General features: G+C 47.3%; 1 long non-coding RNA gene across 1 annotated transcript; it reads left to right on the top strand.

The window, feature by feature from the left end:
• Positions 1-321: 321 nt before the first annotated feature.
• On the top strand, positions 322-22,494 carry LOC310879945. The gene is made up of 2 exons (XR_014571274.1): positions 322-14,770; positions 21,594-22,494. It is a non-coding gene; the product is annotated as an uncharacterized lncRNA (long non-coding RNA).
• Positions 22,495-25,552: the final 3,058 nt, after the last annotated feature.

Below are 25,552 nucleotides of genomic sequence, written 5' to 3'. Positions count from 1 at the left end.
GGGGATGCAGTACAGTGAGTCCAGAGAGTGCACTGGCACCACTGGGGATGCACTGCAGTGAGTCCAGAGATTGCACTGACACCACTGGGGATGCAGTGCAGTGAGTCCAGAGAGTGCACTGGCACCACTGGGGATGCACTACAGTGAGTCCACAGAGTGCACTGGCACCACTGGGGATGCTCTGCAGTGAGTCCAGAGATTGCACTGGCACCACTGGGGATGCAGTGCAGTGAGTGCAGAGAGTGCACTGGCACCACTGGGAATGCACTTCAGTGAGTTCAGAGAGTGCACTTGCACCACTGGGGATGGGTTTCAAGCCAACTGCATTAACCGCTCATGCTTCTTTCTTATGAGACGTTAGTAAACCAATTACATAGCCTTGTCAAGACTAAATCACAGGTAAAAATCCTGTACATCTCATGTGGCCAACCACTCCCAACTAGGATTCCAAGAACCAGGAGGTTCGGTGAAAATAGGGCTAGTGCTATTAGAGGGGTGATTATTAGGGTAAGCCCTAAGCTGTCTTTAATGGAGAAGTATGGGTGGAATGGGATTTTGTCGCAGTCTGATACGATTCCTAGTGGGTTATTTGAGCCTGATTCGTGTAGGAAGGTTAGGTGGACTAGGGTGATTCCTGCAATTAGGAAGGGCAGTAGGAAGTGGATGGCGAAGAATCGGGTTAAGGTTGGATTGTCTACTGAGAATCCTCCTCAGGCTCATTCTACTAGAGTTTGCCCAATGTACGGGATGGCTGAGAATAGGTTGGTGATTACGGTGGCCCCTCAGAATGACATTTGTCCTCATGGTAGGACATACCCTACGAAGGCAGTTGCTATTAGGGTGAGTAGGAGGATTACTCCTGTGTTTCAGGTTTCTTTGTATAGGTAGGAGCCGTAGTAGAGGCCTCGTCCGATGTGTAAGTAGATGCAGATAAAGAAGAGCGAAGCACCGTTGGCGTGGAGGTTGCGGATGAGCCATCCGTACTGGACGTCTCGGCATGTGTGAGCTACTGAGGAGAAGGCGAGTGAAGTGTCTGCGGTGTAGTGTATGGCTAGTAGCAGGCCTGTTAGGATTTGTGTGGCTAAGCAGATGGCTAGAAGGGAGCCGAAGTTTCATCAGGCAGAGATGTTGGAGGGGGCGGGTAGGTCGATTAGGGAGTTGTTGATTATTTTTAGTAGGGGATGGGATTTGCGGATGTTAGGGGCCATTAGTGAGTCTGTGTGTTATTAGGATTATTACCAGGATGGAGAGGGCGAAGGATCCTAGGTAGGCCTTAATTAGCCCTGTGTGTATTGAGGTTGCGGCTTTGCTTGCGGCTACTTGTAGTTCAGCAAGGCCCTCTGGCCCTATTTTTTTGAGTCAGGAGAGGTCGATCAAGTGTAGGGCAATGTTTTGTCCCTTTTCTAGTAGGTTTTTGGAGAAGAATCGGTGTACTAGGGGGTTGAAGTACCCTAATGCAGAGGAGAAGTTTATGAGGGGGTTTGGTTTGGGGTGAGTGAGGGTGTGTGTTATGTTCGATAGTTCTAGGGCTAGGATGATTCCTAGGATTGTTATGAGGATGGCAGCGGTTTTGGTGATAAGGGGTATGGTTATTGGGGGGGTTTTGGTTGGTGTGATGAAAGAGGTAATGATTATTCCTGCTGTAATGCTGCCTAGGGCGAGTCGGGTTAGGGGGGCGGTGATTAGTGGGTTGTTTTCGTTTATTGATACTATTGGGGGGATTCGGGTTTGTCCAGCTTGGACTAGGATGGTTATGCGGATGCTGTAGGTTGCGGTGAATGCTGTGGCTATAAGGGTTAGGAGTAGGGCTCAAGTATTTAGGTATGATGTGTTTAAGCTTTCGATGATGAGGTCTTTTGAGTAGAATCCGGCTAGGAATGGGGTTCCTATCAGCGCCAGGTTTCCGATGGTTAGGCAGGAAGTAGTGACTGGGAGTATTTTCTGTAGGCCTCCTATCTTTCGGATATCTTGTTCTCCGTTTAGGTTGTGGATGATAGACCCTGAGCATAGGAATAGTATGGCTTTAAAGAAGGCATGGGTTGAGATGTGTAGGAAGGCTAGTTGTGGGAGGTTTAGTCCGATAGTGACTATTATTAGTCCTAGTTGGCTGGATGTTGAGAAAGCAATGATTTTTTTGATGTCATTTTGGGTTAGGGCGCATGTGGCAGCGAATAGGGTTGATAGAGCACCTAGGCATAGGCAGGCAGTTAGGGCTGTCTGGTTGGTGGCTAGCAGGGGGTGCATGCGGATGAGCAGGAAGATTCCGGCTACTACTATGGTACTGGAGTGCAGTAGGGCTGATACTGGGGTGGGGCCTTCTATTGCTGCGGGCAGTCATGGGTGGAGTCCAAATTGGGCGGATTTTCCTGCGGCTGCGAGGATTAATCCTATGAGGGGGAGGATTGGGGTTTGGTGGGGGTGTACGGCTTGTTGGATCTCTCAGGTGTTGAATGTTGAAGCTAGTCATGCTATGCTCAGGGTCAGTCCGACGTCTCCGATTCGGTTGTAGATTACGGCTTGTAGGGCGGCGGTGTTGGCATCTGCTCGGCCTTGTCATCAGCCGATGAGAAGGAAGGACATGATTCGTACTCCTTCCCAGCCTACGAATAGGAGGAATATGTTGTTTGCGGTTGTTAGGAGGAGTATGGCGACTAGGAATGTCAGTAGGTAGGTGAAAAATTTTGTTACGTATGGCTCTGAGGCCATGTATCATATGGCGAATTGTAGGATTGATCATGTTACAAATAGGGCGATTGGAAGAAATGTTATTGAGTATTGGTCTATTTTTAGGCTCAGGGGGATTTTAAAGTTTATAATGAATTTTCACTCCCAGTGGCAGGTGACAGATTCTACTCCCGAGTAGATGAATGCGGTTGTAGGGGCTAGGCTAATTAGGAATGCGGTTTTAACAGCGCGGGTGGTGGCTTGTGGGGTGTTTTTAAAGTTTTTAAATAGAAATGGCAGGATGATTGGGGTTAGGAGGATTGTCAGCGTGAGTAGTGTGAGGGAGTTGATTAGTAGTGTGGGGTTCACTACTTTTACTTGGATTTGCACCAAGATGGGTGGTTCCTAAGACCAGTGGATTGCTGTTATCCTTTAAAAGTAAGGGGGCTGAGGTTTTAGGCTCAGATGTAAGAGTTAGCAGCTCTTGTTGGTTAAACCCTCCCCTCGGCAGGTAAGAAGGTTTGAACTTCTATTCTTAGAATCACAGTCTAATGTTTGGTTTAAACTATACTTGCATGAGGGGATTCCGGAGATCAGTTCGGGTTTGAGGATTAGGAGGAATATTGGGATAATGTGGAGTGTTATGAGCAGGTGTTCTCGCGTGGTTGAGTTTTGCATAGATGTGATGTGGGAGGGGATTGAGCCTCGTTGGGTCATTAGTAGTATGAATAAGGTGTAGGAGGCGGTTAGTAGGGTTGCGATTCCTGTTAGGATGATCGTGAAGGCAGATCAGTTGAATAAGGTGATTATAATGGTTAGCTCTGCTATGAGGTTTGTTGTTGGGGGTAAGGCTATGTTTGTTAGATTGGCCAGCAATCATCAGGTAGCTATGAGTGGTAGGAGAGGTTGTAGGCCTCGTGTGAGTAGTAGAATTCGGCTGTGCGTACGTTCATAGTTTGTGTTGGCTAGGCAGAATAGTATGGAGGAAGTTAGTCCATGGGAAATTATTAGGATCATTGCCCCTGAGAATGATCAGTGGGTTTGGATTATTCCTGCGGCGATAACTAGGCCTATGTGGCTAACGGATGAATAAGCGATTAGTGATTTTAGGTCTGTCTGTCGTAGGCAGATTGAGCTAGTCATTAGGGCGCCTCATAGGGCCAGGGTTAGGAAGGGGTAGTGCAGGAGGTTGGACAGTGGGCCCATAAATAGAGTGACTCGTATAATTCCGTATCCTCCTAGCTTTAGTAGTAGGGCGGCGAGGAGTATTGAGCCTGCGATGGGTGCTTCTACGTGGGCTTTTGGCAGTCAGAGGTGTAGGCCGTATAGTGGGGCTTTTACTATGAATGCTATGAGCAGTGCTAGACCTGATAGTATTCCTGTCCATGAGGTGGATAGGGTTGGGTGGGTTAGTTGTAGGGTTGGCAGGTGCAGGGTGCCAATTTTCACGTATAGGTGTATGATTGTGATTAGCAGGGGTAGAGAGCTTACTGGCGTGTAGAATAGCAGGTAGATGCCAGCGCTTAGGTGTTCTGGTTGGTTCCCCCATCGGGTGATTAAGATTAGGGTGGGAATGAGGGTTGCTTCAAATGAGATGTAAAATAGTGCTAGTTCTGTGGTGGAAAAGGCTAGTAGGATGAATGGCTGGACTGCGACTAAGGTTGAGATAAAGATTCGTTTGCGTTGTAGGGGTTCTTGTTGCAGGTGGTTTTGGCTTGCTATGATTATGAGTGGGAGTAGTCAGCAGGATAGTACTAGGAGGGGGGATGAGATTTGGTCAATTCCTGTTCAGTTGGATAAAAATTTGTAGGGGTAGTAGGTTGGGATTAATCACTGTAGGCTTAGGGCAGCGATTAGGAGGCTGTATAAGGTGGTGTTAGTCCATAGAAATTTTGGTGGAGACAGCAGAGCTGTTGGAAGAAGTATGATTGTGGGTAGGATGATTTTTAGCATTGCAGGAGGTTTAGGTTGTGTAGATGGTCGGAGCCATGTGTGCGGGTGGAGGCTACTAGGATGGCCAGGCCTGTGCCCGCCTCACACGCTGAGAAGGTTAGCATGAGAATTGGTACCATGGTGAATGAGGAGACTTGGTTTTCGATGGATCATATTGATAGGCCTACGAATATCGATAATATTATGCTTTCAAGGCATAGTAGGGCGGATACTAGGTGGGTTCGGTGGAAGGCTAGTCCTAGTCCGCTGAAAATGAAGGCTGAGTAGAAGCTTAAATGTAGGGGCGACATAAGAAAGTTACAGGGTTGGCTGTAATCTGCTGGGTCGAAACCAGCTATCTTTTTGGTTAGACTAACTTTCTGTTATTCTGCTCATTCTAGGCCCCCTTGAATTCACTCGTAGGCCAGTCCGAGTGTTAGGAGAAGGAGGATCACTACAGTTCAGGTGAGGGTCATTAGGGGGGATTGGAGTTGGACGGCTCATGGCAGGGGGAGTAGGAGGGCGATTTCTAGGTCGAATAGGACGAACAGGATGGCTACTGAGGAAGAATCGGACTGAGAATGGTAATCGAGCAGATCCAAGTGGGTCGAATCCACATTCGTACGGTGAGAGTTTCTCTGAGTCGGGGTTTATTTGGGCGAGTCAGAAGTTTAATGCGGTTAGGGCGGCGCTTAGGATTGATGATAGGGCGAATATGAACATGAGTGCGTTCATTGCTCTCCTCTGGGTTTATACCAGATTCTAGAGATTGGAAGTCAATTGTAATTAATATACTAGAAGAGCAAGATCCTCATCAGTAGATGGTTATGTAGAGGAATAGTCAGATGACGTCTACGAAGTGTCAGTATCAGGCTGCTGCCTCGAATCCGAAGTGGTGGTCTGATGTAAAGTGGAACTTGATCAGTCGGAAGAGGCAGACGGTCAGGAAGGAGGATCCGATGATTACGTGGAGTCCGTGGAATCCAGTGGCAACGAAGAAGGTAGATCCGTAGACGCTATCGGCGATTGAGAATGGGGCTTCGTGGTATTCTATTGCTTGTAGGGCTGTGAAGTAGAATCCCAGGAGGATCGTTAGGGTTAGGGCGTGGATGGCGTGTTTTCGGTTTCCTTCTGTGATGCTGTGATGGGCTCACGTTACGGTAACGCCTGAGGCTAGTAGGATGGCTGTGTTTAGTAGGGGGACTTCTATCGGGTTGAGTGGTTTAATTCCTGTTGGGGGTCATTGGCCTCCTAGTTCTGGGGTTGGGGCCAGGCTCGAGTGGAAGAACGCTCAGAAGAACCCTAAGAAGAAGAATGCTTCGGATGTGATGAAAAGGATTATGCCGTATCGTAGGCCTTTTTGGACTGTGGGAGTGTGATGGCCTTGGAAGGTGCTTTCTCGTACAATGTCTCGTCATCATTGGAGTATTACTAGGAGTATTGAGATGAGGCCTAGGGTTAGTAGTATGGATGAGTTGTAGTGGAATCACATGATTAATCCTGAGGTTGTGAGTAGGGCGGCGGCTGCCCCGAAGATTGGTCAAGGGCTTGGGTCAACTATGTGGTATGAGTGTGCTTGGTGTGCCATTAGATGTTTTCTTGTAAGTATAGGCTTAGAAGGAGCACGAAGACGTAGGCCTGGATTATGGCTACTGCTACTTCTAGGATGGTTAGGAGTAGTAGGATGATTATTGTTAGGATGGATACTGCAGGAAGGGTGGGTATTAATGCAATGGAGGCTGTAGAGATGAGTTGGATGAGTAAGTGTCCTGCTGTAAGGTTGGCTGTAAGGCGGACTCCGAGGGCTAGGGGGCGGATTAGTAGGCTGGTTGTTTCGATCAGGATTAGTGCGGGGATTAGGGGTGTAGGGGTACCTTCGGGTAATAGGTGGGCTAAAGAGGCTGATGGTTGGTTTCGTAGGCCTGTTAGTAGTGTGGCGAGCCATAGTGGGAAGGCTAGGGCTATGTTCATAGATAGTTGGGTGGTTGGGGTGAATGTATATGGAAGGAGGCCTAGAAGGTTGATTGTAAGAAGTATGATTATTAGGGATGTAAATATTATGGCTCATTTGTGGCCATTTTTGTTGAGTGGGACTATTAGTTGTTTTGTGATTAGGTGAAGGAGTCATGTTTGGATAGTAGAAAGGCGGTTGTTGATTCATCGGTTGTTTGGGGACGGGAATAGTAGGGCTGGGAAGAGTAGGGATAGTAGGATTAAGGGGATGCCAAATAGATTGGGGCTGGAAAATTGGTCAAAGAAGCTTAGGTTCATGGTCAGGATCATGGTGTGGGTTTGGTAGTGAGGGAGGTCTTATTTGATGGGGGGTTGGTTGTGGTGAAGGCTAGTAGTTTTGGTTGGATGAGGAGTGCTAGGGTTAATCAGGTTATAATTATGATTGAAAATCATGGTGCGGGGTTAAGCTGTGGCATATCATTAAGGAGGGGGAAGTCCCTCTTTGGCTAGCTTAAAAGGCTAGTGCTGTTGCATAGCTTCTTAATGATTAGGATGATGATAGAAGGGACGATCAGGCCTCGAAATGTGGGAGTGGGGTTGATTCTACTACAATGGGTATGTAGCTGTGATTAGCCCCGCAAATTTCTGAGCATTGTCCGTAAAAAATCCCAGGCCGGGTGGTAATGAATGAAGTTTGGTTTAGTCGGCCTGGGATTGCGTCTGTTTTAACTCCGAGCGTTGGGACTGCTCAGGAGTGGAGTACGTCTCCTGCAGTAATGATCACGCGGATGGGGGATTCTATTGGGATAACTACGCGGTGGTCAACTTCTAGCAGTCGGAAGTGGCCGTTGGGTAAGTCTGGGGTGGGCACTATGTAGGAGTCGAATGATAGGTCTTTGAAGTCTGTGTATTCGTAGCTTCAGTATCATTGGTGGCCGATGGCTTTTAGGGTGAGGTCTGGTTCGTCGATTTCGTCCATTATGTAGAGGATTTGTAGGGATGGGAGGGCGAGGAGTACCAGGACGATAGCAGGTAGGATTGTCCAGATCAGCTCTACTTCTTGGGCGTCTACAGCATTGGACGAGAGTTTTTCTGTTAGTATGTGGGCTAAAAGGTAGAGAACTAGGCTGCAGATAGCTAGGGCAACGATTAGGGCGTGGTCGTGGAATTCAACGAGTTCTTCTATGATGGGTGATGAGGCGTCTTGGAATCCTAGTTGGGAGTGGTTGGCCACATGAGATGTACAGGATTTTTACCTGTGATTTAGTCTTGACAAGGCTATGTAATTGGTTTACTAACGTCTCATAAGAAAGAAGCATGAGCGGTTAACCTCCTGGGAGACCCAGAAAACTTCACCCCAGCAAACCCGCTAGTAACCCCACCACACATCAAGCCAGAATGATACTTCCTATTCGCCTACGCCATCCTACGTTCAATCCCAAATAAACTAGGAGGCGTATTAGCACTGGCCGCCTCCGTACTGATCCTATTCCTAATCCCATTCCTGCACAAATCAAAACAACGAGCAATAACATTCCGACCACTCTCCCAGCTCCTATTCTGAGTACTAGTCGCCGACCTCCTCGTCCTAACATGAGTAGGAAGCCAACCCGTCGAACACCCATTCATCATCATCGGCCAACTCGCTTCAATCGCCTACTTCACTATCCTCCTATTTCTCCTCCCCGCCGCAAGCGCCCTAGAAAACAAAATACTCAACTGCTAAATACTCTAATAGTTTATAAAAACATTGGTCTTGTAAACCAAAGATTGAAGACTTACCACTTCTTAGAGTACCCCAAACTCAGAAAAAAAGGACTCAAACCTTTATCTCCAGCTCCCAAAGCTGGCATTTTCAATAAACTATTCTCTGACCCTAACCCCTAAACCGCCCGAATAGCACCCCGCGACAACCCCCGCACAAGCTCCAATACAACAAACAAAGTCAACAACAGCCCCCAACCCGCCACTAAAAACATCCCTGCCCCATGTGAATAAAACATGGAAACTCCACTAAAATCCGACCGAACAACAAACACCCCAACATTATTCACAGTAGAAACCCCGAACTTCCAAGCCCCCATAAACCCCCCAAACACCAACCCCCCAAAAACAATTGCCACAAACGCTACTGCACATCCAATCACCCGTCAATCCCCCCAAGCCCCAGGGAAAGGCTCCGCTGCTAAAGCTACTGAATAAACAAACACCACCAGCATACCCCCCAAATACACCATAAACAGCACTAAAGCCACGAACGAAACCCCAAGGCCCAGCAACCACCCGCACCCCGCCACAGACGCTAACACCAAACCAACAACCCCATAATACGGCGAAGGATTCGACGCCACACCCAAAACACCCACCGCAAAGCAAATCCCTAAAAAAAACATAAAATAAGTCATTATTCCTGCCCGGACACTACCCGAGGCCTGCGGCTCGAAAAGCCGCCATTGTTCTCAACTACAGGAACTAACCGCAAGCCCCCAATAATTCTACCCCATCTATGCCATTATGCTTAACCCCCCCCCCCTCCCCCCCCGAGGCGGGGGTATTTGGTTATGCATATTCGTGCATAAATTTATATACCCCATATACATACATACTATAGTACCAGTAATATACATTATATACGGACTATCTTATAAGCAGGTGCTAAACCCATACATGTACACGGCCATTAAACCCTTAAACACACTCCTACCAAACCACCCGGCATGAATGTTCTAGGACCATACCCCACAACACCCAATACAACTCCACTCAAGCGCATAACAAGACCCCATTTTAATGAATGCTCACAGGACATGCTCCAACAACAACTCTCCACCACATATCTCATGCAGTTCGTATCAGACGGATTTATTAATCGTACTCCTCACGTGAAATCAGCAACCCGTTGCACATAATGTCCGGTATGACTAGCTTCAGGCCCATACGTTCCCCCTAAACCCCTCGCCCTCCTCACATTTTTGCGCCTCTGGTTCCTCGGTCAGGGCCATCCATTGGGTTCACTCACCCCTCCTTGCCCTTCAAAGTGGCATCTGTGAGTACTTTCACCTTCTCAATGCGTAATCGCGGCATGTTCCAGCTTTTTGGCGCCTCTGGTTCCTCTTATTTTTTCCGGGGTTACCTCACAGGTGGCTATTCCCAGTGATCTCGGGGGTCCCACAATCTAAGCCTGGACACACCTGCCTCACGGCCTATCCTATATTTCAAGGGTCCCTCGATGAGACGGTTGGCGTATATGGGGAATCATCCTGACACTGATGCACTTTGACCACATTCAGTTAATGTTACCTCCACCCTCCGGGTTAAATGGGGCTATTGGATGAATGCTCGTTGGACATAGCACAAAACAACAAATCATTAAGCGCAACCCCTGCGCTTCACAAACTAAACCAGTAAACTTTCGCTAACCACCATGTAGCATAAACCTTCATCGCCCAATCCCAGCAAACTACCTCTAAAACTCCATTAATCATCCCTTCCATGACATCATCGGAACGATGTATATATACACACAAACACATACAAAATAACTTAAACTTATTAGAGAAACTCCAGTACTAAAAATAGTAAACACAAGCAATAATTTCATATACTTCACTCTCACTCACCACTCAACTATCAGCTAACCACACCCCCGTCCACATAGCTTAACACAAAGCATGGCACTGAAGTTGCCAAGATGGCATAAAACATGCCTGCGGACAAAAGACTTAGTCCTAACCTTACGGTTGGTTTTTGCTAAATATATACATGCAAGTATCCGCGCCCCAGTGTAAACGCCCTCGACCACCTACCCCCATACAGGCCTTGAGGAGCGGGTATCAGGCACACCCAAGTAGTAGCCCAAGACGCCTCGCTAAGCCACGCCCCCACGGGTATTCAGCAGTAATTAACATTAAGCAATGAGTGCAAACTTGACTTAGTTATAGCAACAGCCTAACTTCAGGGGTTGGTAAATCTTGTGCCAGCCACCGCGGTCATACAAGAAACCCAAATCAACCGTCCTATTGACACGGCGTAAAGAGTGGTAAAATGCCTATCCTAGCTAACTAAGATCAAAATGCAACTAAGCTGTCATAAGCCCAAGATGCACCTAAACACACCATTAAGATGATCTTAGGAACTAACGACTGATTTAAACCCACGAAAGCCAGGGCCCAAACTGGGATTAGATACCCCACTATGCCTGGCCCTAAATCTTGATACTTACTTTACCGAAGTATCCGCCAGAGAACTACGAGCACAAACGCTTAAAACTCTAAGGACTTGGCGGTGCCCCAAACCCACCTAGAGGAGCCTGTTCTACAATCGATAATCCCCGATTAACCCAACCACCCCTTGCCAACACAGCCTACATACCGCCGTCGCCAGCCCACCTCGAATGAGAGCACAACAGTGGACACAATAGCACCCCGCTAATAAGACAGGTCAAGGTATAGCCTATGGAGTGGAAGAAATGGGCTACATTCCCTATTCATAGGGCACACGGAAAGAAGCGTGAAACCACTTCTGGAAGGCGGATTTAGCAGTAAAGTGGGACAATAGAGCCTACTTTAAGCCGGCCCCGGGGCACGTACATACCGCCCGTCACCCTCCTCAAAAGCCACATCCCACATAACTAATACCATAAATACGCTGAAGATGAGGTAAGTCGTAACAAGGTAAGTGTACCGGAAGGTGTACTTAGAATATCAAGACGTAGCTATAACACCAAAGCACTCAGCTTACACCTGAAAGATATCTACTAGACCGGATCGTCTTGAAGCCCCCCCTCTAGCTCAACCACACAAATAGTACACCAAAACTAAAGAATTTACTAAACTAATTAAACTAAAGCATTTTACAGTCTTAGTATAGGCGATAGAAAAGACACTTAGACGCGATAGAGACCCCAGTACCGTAAGGGAAAGATGAAATAGCAGTGAAACAATCAAAGCGACAGACAGCAAAGATCAACCCTTGTACCTTTTGCATCATGGTTTAGCGAGAACAACCAAGCAAAGTGAACTAAAGTTTGCCTTCCCGAAACCCAAGCGAGCTACTTTCAAGCAGTTAAAGAGAGCGAACCCGTCTCTGTTGCAAAAGAGTGGGATGACTTGTCAGTAGAGGTGAAAAGCCAACCGAGCTGGGTGATAGCTGGTTACCTGTGAAACGAATCTAAGTTCCCCCTTAATCCTCCCTACCGGACATCCTGAACCCTACTGAGATGATTAAGAGCTATTTAATGGAGGGACAGCTCCATTAAAAAAGGACACAACCTCGACTAGCGGATAATTCTTACTACTGATCCTACCGTGGGCCCTAAAGCAGCCATCAAAAAAGAGTGCGTCAAAGCTCCACCACCTAAAAATACCAAAATAAGATGATTCCCTTATCACAAACAGGTCAACCTATGAATATAGGAGAATTAATGCTAAAATAAGTAACTCAGGGCCACACCCCTCTAACGGCGCAAGCTTACATAGAAACATTATTAACAGACCTAGACAGATACAAAAACCCCTACAAGACCACGTATTAACTAACCCTGTTAACCCGACTCAGGAGCGCCTATAAGAGCGATTAAAATCTGTGAAAGGAACTCGGCAAATTAATAAGGCCCGACTGTTTACCAAAAACATAGCCTTCAGCAAATTAAACAGTATTGAAGGTGATGCCTGCCCGGTGACTTAGGTTTAACGGCCGCGGTATCCTAACCGTGCAAAGGTAGCGCAATCAATTGTCCCATAAATCGAGACTTGTATGAATGGCTAAACGAGGTCTTAACTGTCTCTCACAGATAATCAGTGAAATTGATCTCCCCGTGCAAAAGCGGGGATGTGAACATAAGACGAGAAGACCCTGTGGAACTTAAAAATCAACGACCACCGCGAATCCTCAATCAACCCCACTGGGGCCACTACCATCGCAGAGCCTGGTCGATATTTTTCGGTTGGGGCGACCTTGGAGGAGAACAAATCCTCCAAAAACAAGACCATACCTCTTTACCTAGAGCTACCCCTCAAAGTGCTAACAGTGACCAGACCCAATATAATTGATTAATGGACCAAGCTACCCCAGGGATAACAGCGCAATCCCCCTCAAGAGCCCATATCGACAGGGGGGTTTACGACCTCGATGTTGGATCAGGACATCCTAATGGTGCAGCCGCTATTAAGGGTTCGTTTGTTCAACGATTAACAGTCCTACGTGATCTGAGTTCAGACCGGAGCAATCCAGGTCGGTTTCTATCTATGACACACTCTCCCCAGTACGAAAGGACCGGGAAAGTGGGGCCAATACCACAAGCACGCCCCCCCCCTCTAAGCAGTGAAACCAACTAAACCGTGAAGAGGGCCTTCCCCCACCACTTTCAATCCTAGAAAAGGACCAGCTAGAGTGGCAGAGCCCGGCAAGTGCAGAAGGCTTAAGCCCTTTCCCCAGAGGTTCAAATCCTCTCCCTAGCTTCACCCATGATTCAAATAACAACACTAAGCTGCCTCATTATATCCCTCCTATACATCATCCCAATCCTGATTGCCGTAGCCTTCCTAACCCTAGTAGAACGGAAAATCCTAAGCTACATACAATCCCGCAAAGGCCCTAACGTTGTCGGGCCTTTTGGCCTACTTCAACCATTTGCGGACGGACTGAAACTATTTACCAAAGAGCCCATCCGACCCTCTACCTCTTCCCCACTTCTATTCATTCTGATACCAATACTAGCCCTTGTCCTAGCCCTCACCACTTGAGCACCACTACCACTCCCATTTCCCCTAGCAGATCTAAACCTCGGAGTTCTCTTCCTAATAGCCATGTCAAGCCTAGCCGCCTACTCAGTCCTATGATCAGGCTGAGCCTCGAACTCAAAATACGCACTAATCGGAGCCCTACGGGCAGTAGCACAGACCATTTCATACGAAGTGACACTGGCCATAATCCTGCTATCAATAATCATACTAAGCGGAAGCTACACACTCAGCTCCTTTGCCGTCGCACAGGAGCCTCTATACTTCATTTTCTCCTCATGACCCCTAGCAATAATATGATACGTATCCACCCTAGCAGAGACAAACCGAGCTCCTTTTGACCTCACAGAGGGTGAATCTGAGCTAGTCTCAGGGTTTAACGTTGAATACGCCGCAGGACCCTTCGCCTTATTCTTCCTAGCTGAATATGCGAACATTATGCTAATAAATACACTTACAGCCATCATATTCCTAAACCCAAGCGCCCTAGGGCCATCCACAGAACTATTCCCCGTCATCCTAGCCACAAAAGTCCTCCTACTATCTTCTGGTTTCTTATGGGTCCGAGCTTCATACCCACGATTCCGATATGACCAACTAATGCACCTACTATGAAAAAACTTCCTACCCCTCACACTAGCTCTGTGCCTCTGACACATCAGCATACCTATCTGCTATGCAGGCCTACCTCCTTACATAAGGAAATGTGCCTGAACTACAAAGGGTCACTATGATAAAGTGAACATAGAGGTATAACAGCCCTCTCATTTCCTGTTGACCTTAGAAAAGTAGGAATTGAACCCACACAAGAGAAATCAAAATTCTCCATACTTCCCTTATATTATTTTCTAGTAGAGTCAGCTAATCAAGCTATCGGGCCCATACCCCAAAAACGATGGTTTAACCCCCTCCTCTACTAATGAACCCTTACGCGACCCCAATCATAACCTTCAGCCTCATCTTGGGCACCACAATCACAATTTCCAGCAACCACTGAGTTCTGGCCTGGACAGGACTGGAGATCAACGCACTAGCCATCATTCCCCTAATTGCCAAATCCCACCACCCACGAGCAGTAGAAGCCGCAACGAAATACTTCCTAACCCAAGCAGCTGCTTCCGCCCTGGTCCTATTCTCTAGCATAACCAATGCCTGAGTCACCGGCCAATGAGACATCACACAAATAAACCACCCAACCTCCTGTCTACTACTGACAGCAGCAATCGCTATTAAACTGGGCCTAGTGCCATTTCACTTCTGATTCCCAGAAGTACTACAAGGATCGCCACTAATAACAGCCCTGCTACTCTCGACCCTCATAAAATTCCCCCCACTAACCCTGCTCCTACTAACATCCAAATCCCTCGACCCAGCTCTACTCACCGCCATGGCCCTAGCCTCAACAGCACTAGGAGGCTGAATAGGACTGAACCAAACACAAACACGCAAAATCCTAGCCTTCTCGTCCATCTCCCACTTAGGCTGAATCGCCATCATCCTAGTTTACAGCCCCAAATTGGCCTTACTTACCTTCTACCTATACACAATCATAACATCAGCCGTATTCCTAGCCCTTAACAAAATCAAAGCCCTTAACCTATCCATGATCACAACCTCATGAACAAAAACCCCAGTGCTAAACGCCACCCTAATACTAGTACTTTTATCCCTAGCAGGCCTCCCGCCATTAACAGGCTTTATACCAAAGTGACTTATCATCCAAGAACTAACTAAACAGGAAATAACACCAGCAGCCATGGCAATTGCCATGCTATCACTGCTCAGCCTCTTCTTCTACCTACGCCTCGCATACCACTCAACAATTACCCTTCCCCCCAACTCCTCTAACCACATAAAACAATGATACACTAGCAAAGCCCCAAGCACACCTACTGCGGTCCTTGCCTCACTATCAATCCTCTTACTTCCCCTGTCCCCAATAATACATGCCATTGTCTAGAAACTTAGGATAACACCCCAAACCGAAGGCCTTCAAAGCCTTAAATAAGAGTTAAACCCTCTTAGTTTCTGCACATTAAGACTTACAGAATATTAACCTGTATCTTCTGAATGCAAGTCAGACGCTTTAATTAAGCTAAAGCCTCCCTAGACAGATGGGCTTCGATCCCACAAAACTCTAGTTAACAGCTAAATGCCTAAACCAATTGGCTTCTGCCTACAAAGACCCTGACGCACCCTAGTGCGCATCGATGAGCTTGCAACTCAACATGAATTTCACTACAGAGCCGATAAGAAGAGGAATTAAACCTCTGTAAAAAGGACTACAGCCTAACGCTTCAACACTCAGCCATCTTACCCGTCACCTTCATCAACCGATGACTATTTTCCACTAACCATAAGGATATTGGCACCCTGTACCTCATCTTCGGGGCATGAGCAGGAATAGTCGGCACCGCACTCAGCCTATTAATCCGCGCAGAACTAGGACAACCAGGAACTCTCCTAGGCGACGACCAAATTTACAATGTAATCGTTACCGCTCACGCCTTTGTAATAAGCTTCTTTATAGTCATACCCATCATGATCGGAGGATTCGGCAACTGATTAGTCCCCCTCATAATCGGTGCCCCCGACATAGCATTCCCGCGAATAAACAACATAAGCTTTTGACTCCTCCCCCCATCATTCCTCCTCCTACTAGCCTCATCCACTGTAGAAGCTGGCGCCGGCACAGGCTGAACTGTCTACCCTCCCCTAGCAGGTGACCTTGCCCACGCCGGAGCTTCAGTAGACCTGGCTATCTTCTCACTCCACTTAGCCGGTATCTCCTCCATCCTTGGGGCCATCAACTTTATCACCACAGCCATCAACATAAAACCCCCCGCACTCTCACAATACCAAACCCCACTATTTGTCTGATCCGTACTAATTACCGCCATCCTACTCCTTCTATCACTCCCCGTACTCGCCGCCGGTATTACAATATTACTAACTGATCGAAACCTAAACACCACATTCTTCGACCCCGCTGGAGGAGGAGACCCAATCCTGTACCAACACCTATTCTGATTCTTCGGACACCCAGAAGTCTATATTCTGATCCTACCGGGGTTCGGAATCATCTCACACGTAGTCACGTACTACTCAGGCAAAAAGGAGCCCTTCGGCTACATGGGAATAGTCTGAGCCATACTATCCATCGGCTTCCTAGGATTCATCGTCTGAGCTCACCACATGTTTACAGTAGGAATAGACGTTGATACCCGAGCCTACTTTACATCAGCCACTATAATCATTGCCATCCCTACCGGAATCAAAGTATTTAGCTGACTAGCCACCCTGCACGGAGGAACAATCAAATGAGACCCCCCCCAATACTATGAGCTCTAGGATTTATCTTCCTATTTACCATCGGAGGATTAACAGGAATCGTTCTTGCAAACTCTTCCCTAGACATCGCCCTGCACGACACGTACTACGTAGTTGCCCACTTCCACTACGTCCTATCCATAGGCGCCGTCTTTGCCATTCTAGCAGGATTTACTCACTGATTCCCACTACTCACTGGGTTTACCCTACACCAAACATGAGCAAAAGCCCACTTCGGGGTAATATTTACAGGAGTAAACCTAACGTTCTTCCCCCAGCACTTCCTAGGCCTAGCAGGAATACCCCGACGATACTCGGACTATCCCGACGCCTACACACTATGAAACACCATTTCCTCCTAGTCCTAGGACTTAGAGAAACTCCAGTACTAAAAATAGTAAACACAAGCAATAATTTCATATACTTCACTCTCACTCACCACTCAACTATCAGCTAACCACACCCCCGTCCACATAGCTTAACACAAAGCATGGCACTGAAGTTGCCAAGATGGCATAAAACATGCCTGCGGACAAAAGACTTAGTCCTAACCTTACGGTTGGTTTTTGCTAAATATATACATGCAAGTATCCGCGCCCCAGTGTAAACGCCCTCGACCACCTACCCCCATACAGGCCTTGAGGAGCGGGTATCAGGCACACCCAAGTAGTAGCCCAAGACGCCTCGCTAAGCCACGCCCCCACGGGTATTCAGCAGTAATTAACATTAAGCAATGAGTGCAAACTTGACTTAGTTATAGCAACAGCCTAACTTCAGGGGTTGGTAAATCTTGTGCCAGCCACCGCGGTCATACAAGAAACCCAAATCAACCGTCCTATTGACACGGCGTAAAGAGTGGTAAAATGCCTATCCTAGCTAACTAAGATCAAAATGCAACTGAGCTGTCATAAGCCCAAGATGCACCTAAACACACCATTAAGATGATCTTAGGAACTAACGACTGATTTAAACCCACGAAAGCCAGGGCCCAAACTGGGATTAGATACCCCACTATGCCTGGCCCTAAATCTTGATACTTACTTTACCGAAGTATCCGCCAGAGAACTACGAGCACAAACGCTTAAAACTCTAAGGACTTGGCGGTGCCCCAAACCCACCTAGAGGAGCCTGTTCTACAATCGATAATCCCCGATTAACCCAACCACCCCTTGCCAACACAGCCTACATACCGCCGTCGCCAGCCCACCTCGAATGAGAGCACAACAGTGGACACAATAGCACCCCGCTAATAAGACAGGTCAAGGTATAGCCTATGGAGTGGAAGAAATGGGCTACATTCCCTATTCATAGGGCACACGGAAAGAAGCGTGAAACCACTTCTGGAAGGCGGATTTAGCAGTAAAGTGGGACAATAGAGCCTACTTTAAGCCGGCCCCGGGGCACGTACATACCGCCCGTCACCCTCCTCAAAAGCCACATCCCACATAACTAATACCATAAATACGCTGAAGATGAGGTAAGTCGTAACAAGGTAAGTGTACCGGAAGGTGTACTTAGAATATCAAGACGTAGCTATAACACCAAAGCACTCAGCTTACACCTGAAAGATATCTACTAGACCGGATCGTCTTGAAGCCCCCCCTCTAGCTCAACCACACAAATAGTACACCAAAACTAAAGAATTTACTAAACTAATTAAACTAAAGCATTTTACAGTCTTAGTATAGGCGATAGAAAAGACACTTAGACGCGATAGAGACCCCAGTACCGTAAGGGAAAGATGAAATAGCAGTGAAACAATCAAAGCGACAGACAGCAAAGATCAACCCTTGTACCTTTTGCATCATGGTTTAGCGAGAACAACCAAGCAAAGTGAACTAAAGTTTGCCTTCCCGAAACCCAAGCGAGCTACTTTCAAGCAGTTAAAGAGAGCGAACCCGTCTCTGTTGCAAAAGAGTGGGATGACTTGTCAGTAGAGGTGAAAAGCCAACCGAGCTGGGTGATAGCTGGTTACCTGTGAAACGAATCTAAGTTCCCCCTTAATCCTCCCTACCGGACATCCTGAACCCTACTGAGATGATTAAGAGCTATTTAATGGAGGGACAGCTCCATTAAAAAAGGACACAACCTCGACTAGCGGATAATTCTTACTACTGATCCTACCGTGGGCCCTAAAGCAGCCATCAAAAAAGAGTGCGTCAAAGCTCCACCACCTAAAAATACCAAAATAAGATGATTCCCTTATCACAAACAGGTCAACCTATGAATATAGGAGAATTAATGCTAAAATAAGTAACTCAGGGCCACACCCCTCTAACGGCGCAAGCTTACATAGAAACATTATTAACAGACCTAGACAGATACAAAAACCCCTACAAGACCACGTATTAACTAACCCTGTTAACCCGACTCAGGAGCGCCTATAAGAGCGATTAAAATCTGTGAAAGGAACTCGGCAAATTAATAAGGCCCGACTGTTTACCAAAAACATAGCCTTCAGCAAATTAAACAGTATTGAAGGTGATGCCTGCCCGGTGACTTAGGTTTAACGGCCGCGGTATCCTAACCGTGCAAAGGTAGCGCAATCAATTGTCCCATAAATCGAGACTTGTATGAATGGCTAAACGAGGTCTTAACTGTCTCTCACAGATAATCAGTGAAATTGATCTCCCCGTGCAAAAGCGGGGATGTGAACATAAGACGAGAAGACCCTGTGGAACTTAAAAATCAACGACCACCGCGAATCCTCAATCAACCCCACTGGGGCCACTACCATCGCAGAGCCTGGTCGATATTTTTCGGTTGGGGCGACCTTGGAGGAGAACAAATCCTCCAAAAACAAGACCATACCTCTTTACCTAGAGCTACCCCTCAAAGTGCTAACAGTGACCAGACCCAATATAATTGATTAATGGACCAAGCTACCCCAGGGATAACAGCGCAATCCCCCTCAAGAGCCCATATCGACAGGGGGGTTTACGACCTCGATGTTGGATCAGGACATCCTAATGGTGCAGCCGCTATTAAGGGTTCGTTTGTTCAACGATTAACAGTCCTACGTGATCTGAGTTCAGACCGGAGCAATCCAGGTCGGTTTCTATCTATGACACACTCTCCCCAGTACGAAAGGACCGGGAAAGTGGGGCCAATACCACAAGCACGCCCCCCCCCTCTAAGCAGTGAAACCAACTAAACCGTGAAGAGGGCCTTCCCCCACCACTTTCAATCCTAGAAAAGGACCAGCTAGAGTGGCAGAGCCCGGCAAGTGCAGAAGGCTTAAGCCCTTTCCCCAGAGGTTCAAATCCTCTCCCTAGCTTCACCCATGATTCAAATAACAACACTAAGCTGCCTCATTATATCCCTCCTATACATCATCCCAATCCTGATTGCCGTAGCCTTCCTAACCCTAGTAGAACGGAAAATCCTAAGCTACATACAATCCCGCAAAGGCCCTAACGTTGTCGGGCCTTTTGGCCTACTTCAACCATTTGCGGACGGACTGAAACTATTTACCAAAGAGCCCATCCGACCCTCTACCTCTTCCCCACTTCTATTCATTCTGATACCAATACTAGCCCTTGTCCTAGCCCTCACCACTTGAGCACCACTACCACTCCCATTTCCCCTAGCAGATCTAAACCTCGGAGTTCTCTTCCTAATAGCCATGTCAAGCCTAGCCGCCTACTCAGTCCTATGATCAGGCTGAGCCTCGAACTCAAAATACGCACTAATCGGAGCCCTACGGGCAGTAGCACAGACCATTTCATACGAAGTGACACTGGCCATAATCCTGCTATCAATAATCATACTAAGCGGAAGCTACACACTCAGCTCCTTTGCCGTCGCACAGGAGCCTCTATACTTCATTTTCTCCTCATGACCCCTAGCAATAATATGATACGTATCCACCCTAGCAGAGACAAACCGAGCTCCTTTTGACCTCACAGAGGGTGAATCTGAGCTAGTCTCAGGGTTTAACGTTGAATACGCCGCAGGACCCTTCGCCTTATTCTTCCTAGCTGAATATGCGAACATTATGCTAATAAATACACTTACAGCCATCATATTCCTAAACCCAAGCGCCCTAGGGCCACCCACAGAACTATTCCCCGTCATCCTAGCCACAAAAGTCCTCCTACTATCTTCTGGTTTCTTATGGGTCCGAGCTTCATACCCACGATTCCGATATGACCAACTAATGCACCTACTATGAAAAAACTTCCTACCCCTCACACTAGCTCTGTGCCTCTGACACATCAGCATACCTATCTGCTATGCAGGCCTACCTCCTTACATAAGGAAATGTGCCTGAACTACAAAGGGTCACTATGATAAAGTGAACATAGAGGTATAACAGCCCTCTCATTTCCTGTTGACCTTAGAAAAGTAGGAATTGAACCCACACAAGAGAAATCAAAATTCTCCATACTTCCCTTATATTATTTTCTAGTAGAGTCAGCTAATCAAGCTATCGGGCCCATACCCCAAAAACGATGGTTTAACCCCCTCCTCTACTAATGAACCCTTACGCGACCCCAATCATAACCTTCAGCCTCATCTTGGGCACCACAATCACAATTTCCAGCAACCACTGAGTTCTGGCCTGGACAGGACTGGAGATCAACGCACTAGCCATCATTCCCCTAATTGCCAAATCCCACCACCCACGAGCAGTAGAAGCCGCAACGAAATACTTCCTAACCCAAGCAGCTGCTTCCGCCCTGGTCCTATTCTCTAGCATAACCAATGCCTGAGTCACCGGCCAATGAGACATCACACAAATAAACCACCCAACCTCCTGTCTACTACTGACAGCAGCAATCGCTATTAAACTGGGCCTAGTGCCATTTCACTTCTGATTCCCAGAAGTACTACAAGGATCGCCACTAATAACAGCCCTGCTACTCTCGACCCTCATAAAATTCCCCCCACTAACCCTGCTCCTACTAACATCCAAATCCCTCGACCCAGCTCTACTCACCGCCATGGCCCTAGCCTCAACAGCACTAGGAGGCTGAATAGGACTGAACCAAACACAAACACGCAAAATCCTAGCCTTCTCGTCCATCTCCCACTTAGGCTGAATCGCCATCATCCTAGTTTACAGCCCCAAATTGGCCTTACTTACCTTCTACCTATACACAATCATAACATCAGCCGTATTCCTAGCCCTTAACAAAATCAAAGCCCTTAACCTATCCATGATCACAACCTCATGAACAAAAACCCCAGTGCTAAACGCCACCCTAATACTAGTACTTTTATCCCTAGCAGGCCTCCCGCCATTAACAGGCTTTATACCAAAGTGACTTATCATCCAAGAACTAACTAAACAGGAAATAACACCAGCAGCCATGGCAATTGCCATGCTATCACTGCTCAGCCTCTTCTTCTACCTACGCCTCGCATACCACTCAACAATTACCCTTCCCCCCAACTCCTCTAACCACATAAAACAATGATACACTAGCAAAGCCCCAAGCACACCTACTGCGGTCCTTGCCTCACTATCAATCCTCTTACTTCCCCTGTCCCCAATAATACATGCCATTGTCTAGAAACTTAGGATAACACCCCAAACCGAAGGCCTTCAAAGCCTTAAATAAGAGTTAAACCCTCTTAGTTTCTGCACATTAAGACTTACAGAATATTAACCTGTATCTTCTGAATGCAAGTCAGACGCTTTAATTAAGCTAAAGCCTCCCTAGACAGATGGGCTTCGATCCCACAAAACTCTAGTTAACAGCTAAATGCCTAAACCAATTGGCTTCTGCCTACAAAGACCCTGACGCACCCTAGTGCGCATCGATGAGCTTGCAACTCAACATGAATTTCACTACAGAGCCGATAAGAAGAGGAATTAAACCTCTGTAAAAAGGACTACAGCCTAACGCTTCAACACTCAGCCATCTTACCCGTCACCTTCATCAACCGATGACTATTTTCCACTAACCATAAGGATATTGGCACCCTGTACCTCATCTTCGGGGCATGAGCAGGAATAGTCGGCACCGCACTCAGCCTATTAATCCGCGCAGAACTAGGACAACCAGGAACTCTCCTAGGCGACGACCAAATTTACAATGTAATCGTTACCGCTCACGCCTTTGTAATAAGCTTCTTTATAGTCATACCCATCATGATCGGAGGATTCGGCAACTGATTAGTCCCCCTCATAATCGGTGCCCCCGACATAGCATTCCCGCGAATAAACAACATAAGCTTTTGACTCCTCCCCCCATCATTCCTCCTCCTACTAGCCTCATCCACTGTAGAAGCTGGCGCCGGCACAGGCTGAACTGTCTACCCTCCCCTAGCAGGTGACCTTGCCCACGCCGGAGCTTCAGTAGACCTGGCTATCTTCTCACTCCACTTAGCCGGTATCTCCTCCATCCTTGGGGCCATCAACTTTATCACCACAGCCATCAACATAAAACCCCCCGCACTCTCACAATACCAAACCCCACTATTTGTCTGATCCGTACTAATTACCGCCATCCTACTCCTTCTATCACTCCCCGTACTCGCCGCCGGTATTACAATATTACTAACTGATCGAAACCTAAACACCACATTCTTCGACCCCGCTGGAGGAGGAGACCCAATCCTGTACCAACACCTATTCTGATTCTTCGGACACCCAGAAGTCTATATTCTGATCCTACCGGGGTTCGGAATCATCTCACACGTAGTCACGTACTACTCAGGCAAAAAGGAGCCCTTCGGCTACATGGGAATAGTCTGAGCCATACTATCCATCGGCTTCCTAGGATTCATCGTCTGAGCTCACCACATGTTTACAGTAGGAATAGACGTTGATACCCGAGCCTACTTTACATCAGCCACTATAATCATTGCCATCCCTACCGGAATCAAAGTATTTAGCTGACTAGCCACCCTGCACGGAGGAACAATCAAATGAGACCCCCCCCAATACTATGAGCTCTAGGATTTATCTTCCTATTTACCATCGGAGGATTAACAGGAATCGTTCTTGCAAACTCTTCCCTAGACATCGCCCTGCACGACACGTACTACGTAGTTGCCCACTTCCACTACGTCCTATCCATAGGCGCCGTCTTTGCCATTCTAGCAGGATTTACTCACTGATTCCCACTACTCACTGGGTTTACCCTACACCAAACATGAGCAAAAGCCCACTTCGGGGTAATATTTACAGGAGTAAACCTAACGTTCTTCCCCCAGCACTTCCTAGGCCTAGCAGGAATACCCCGACGATACTCGGACTATCCCGACGCCTACACACTATGAAACACCATTTCCTCCTAGTCCTAGGACTTAGAGAAACTCCAGTACTAAAAATAGTAAACACAAGCAATAATTTCATATACTTCACTCTCACTCACCACTCAACTATCAGCTAACCACACCCCCGTCCACATAGCTTAACACAAAGCATGGCACTGAAGTTGCCAAGATGGCATAAAACATGCCTGCGGACAAAAGACTTAGTCCTAACCTTACGGTTGGTTTTTGCTAAATATATACATGCAAGTATCCGCGCCCCAGTGTAAACGCCCTCGACCACCTACCCCCATACAGGCCTTGAGGAGCGGGTATCAGGCACACCCAAGTAGTAGCCCAAGACGCCTCGCTAAGCCACGCCCCCACGGGTATTCAGCAGTAATTAACATTAAGCAATGAGTGCAAACTTGACTTAGTTATAGCAACAGCCTAACTTCAGGGGTTGGTAAATCTTGTGCCAGCCACCGCGGTCATACAAGAAACCCAAATCAACCGTCCTATTGACACGGCGTAAAGAGTGGTAAAATGCCTATCCTAGCTAACTAAGATCAAAATGCAACTGAGCTGTCATAAGCCCAAGATGCACCTAAACACACCATTAAGATGATCTTAGGAACTAACGACTGATTTAAACCCACGAAAGCCAGGGCCCAAACTGGGATTAGATACCCCACTATGCCTGGCCCTAAATCTTGATACTTACTTTACCGAAGTATCCGCCAGAGAACTACGAGCACAAACGCTTAAAACTCTAAGGACTTGGCGGTGCCCCAAACCCACCTAGAGGAGCCTGTTCTACAATCGATAATCCCCGATTAACCCAACCACCCCTTGCCAACACAGCCTACATACCGCCGTCGCCAGCCCACCTCGAATGAGAGCACAACAGTGGACACAATAGCACCCCGCTAATAAGACAGGTCAAGGTATAGCCTATGGAGTGGAAGAAATGGGCTACATTCCCTATTCATAGGGCACACGGAAAGAAGCGTGAAACCACTTCTGGAAGGCGGATTTAGCAGTAAAGTGGGACAATAGAGCCTACTTTAAGCCGGCCCTGGGGCACGTTCATGGTTAAACATGCCTGTTAGTAGTGTGGCGAGCCATAGTGGGAAGGCTAGGGCTATGTTCATAGATAGTTGGGTGGTTGGGGTGAATGTATACGGAAGGAGGCCTAGAAGGTTGATTGTAAGAAGTATGATTATTAGGGATGTAAATATTATGGCTCATTTGTGGCCATTTTTGTTGAGTGGGACTATTAGTTGTTTTGTGATTAGGTGAAGGAGTCATGTTTGGATAGTAGAAAGGCGGTTGTTGATTCATCGGTTGTTTGGGGACGGGAATAGTAGGGCTGGGAAGAGTAGAGATAGTAGGATTAAGGGGATGCCAAATAGATTGGGGCTGGAAAATTGGTCAAAGAAGCTTAGGTTCATGGTCAGGATCATGGTGTGGGTTTGGTAGTGAGGGAGGTCTTATTTGATGGGGGGTTGGTTGTGGTGAAGGCTAGTAGTTTTGGTTGGATGAGGAGTGCTAGGGTTAATCAGGTTATAATTATGATTGAAAATCATGGTGCGGGGTTAAGCTGTGGCATATCATTAAGGAGGGGGAAGTCCCTCTTTGGCTAGCTTAAAAGGCTAGTGCTGTTGCATAGCTTCTTAATGATTAGGATGATGATAGAAGGGACGATCAGGCCTCGAAATGTGGGA

The sequence above is a fragment of the Anser anser genome (assembly GCF_964211835.1).
Source record: "Anser anser genome assembly, chromosome: 11".
NCBI lineage: Eukaryota > Metazoa > Chordata > Aves > Anseriformes > Anatidae > Anser > Anser anser.
Note: the sequence above shows the minus strand (reverse complement) of the source record. Positions and strands in the feature narration are given on the sequence as shown.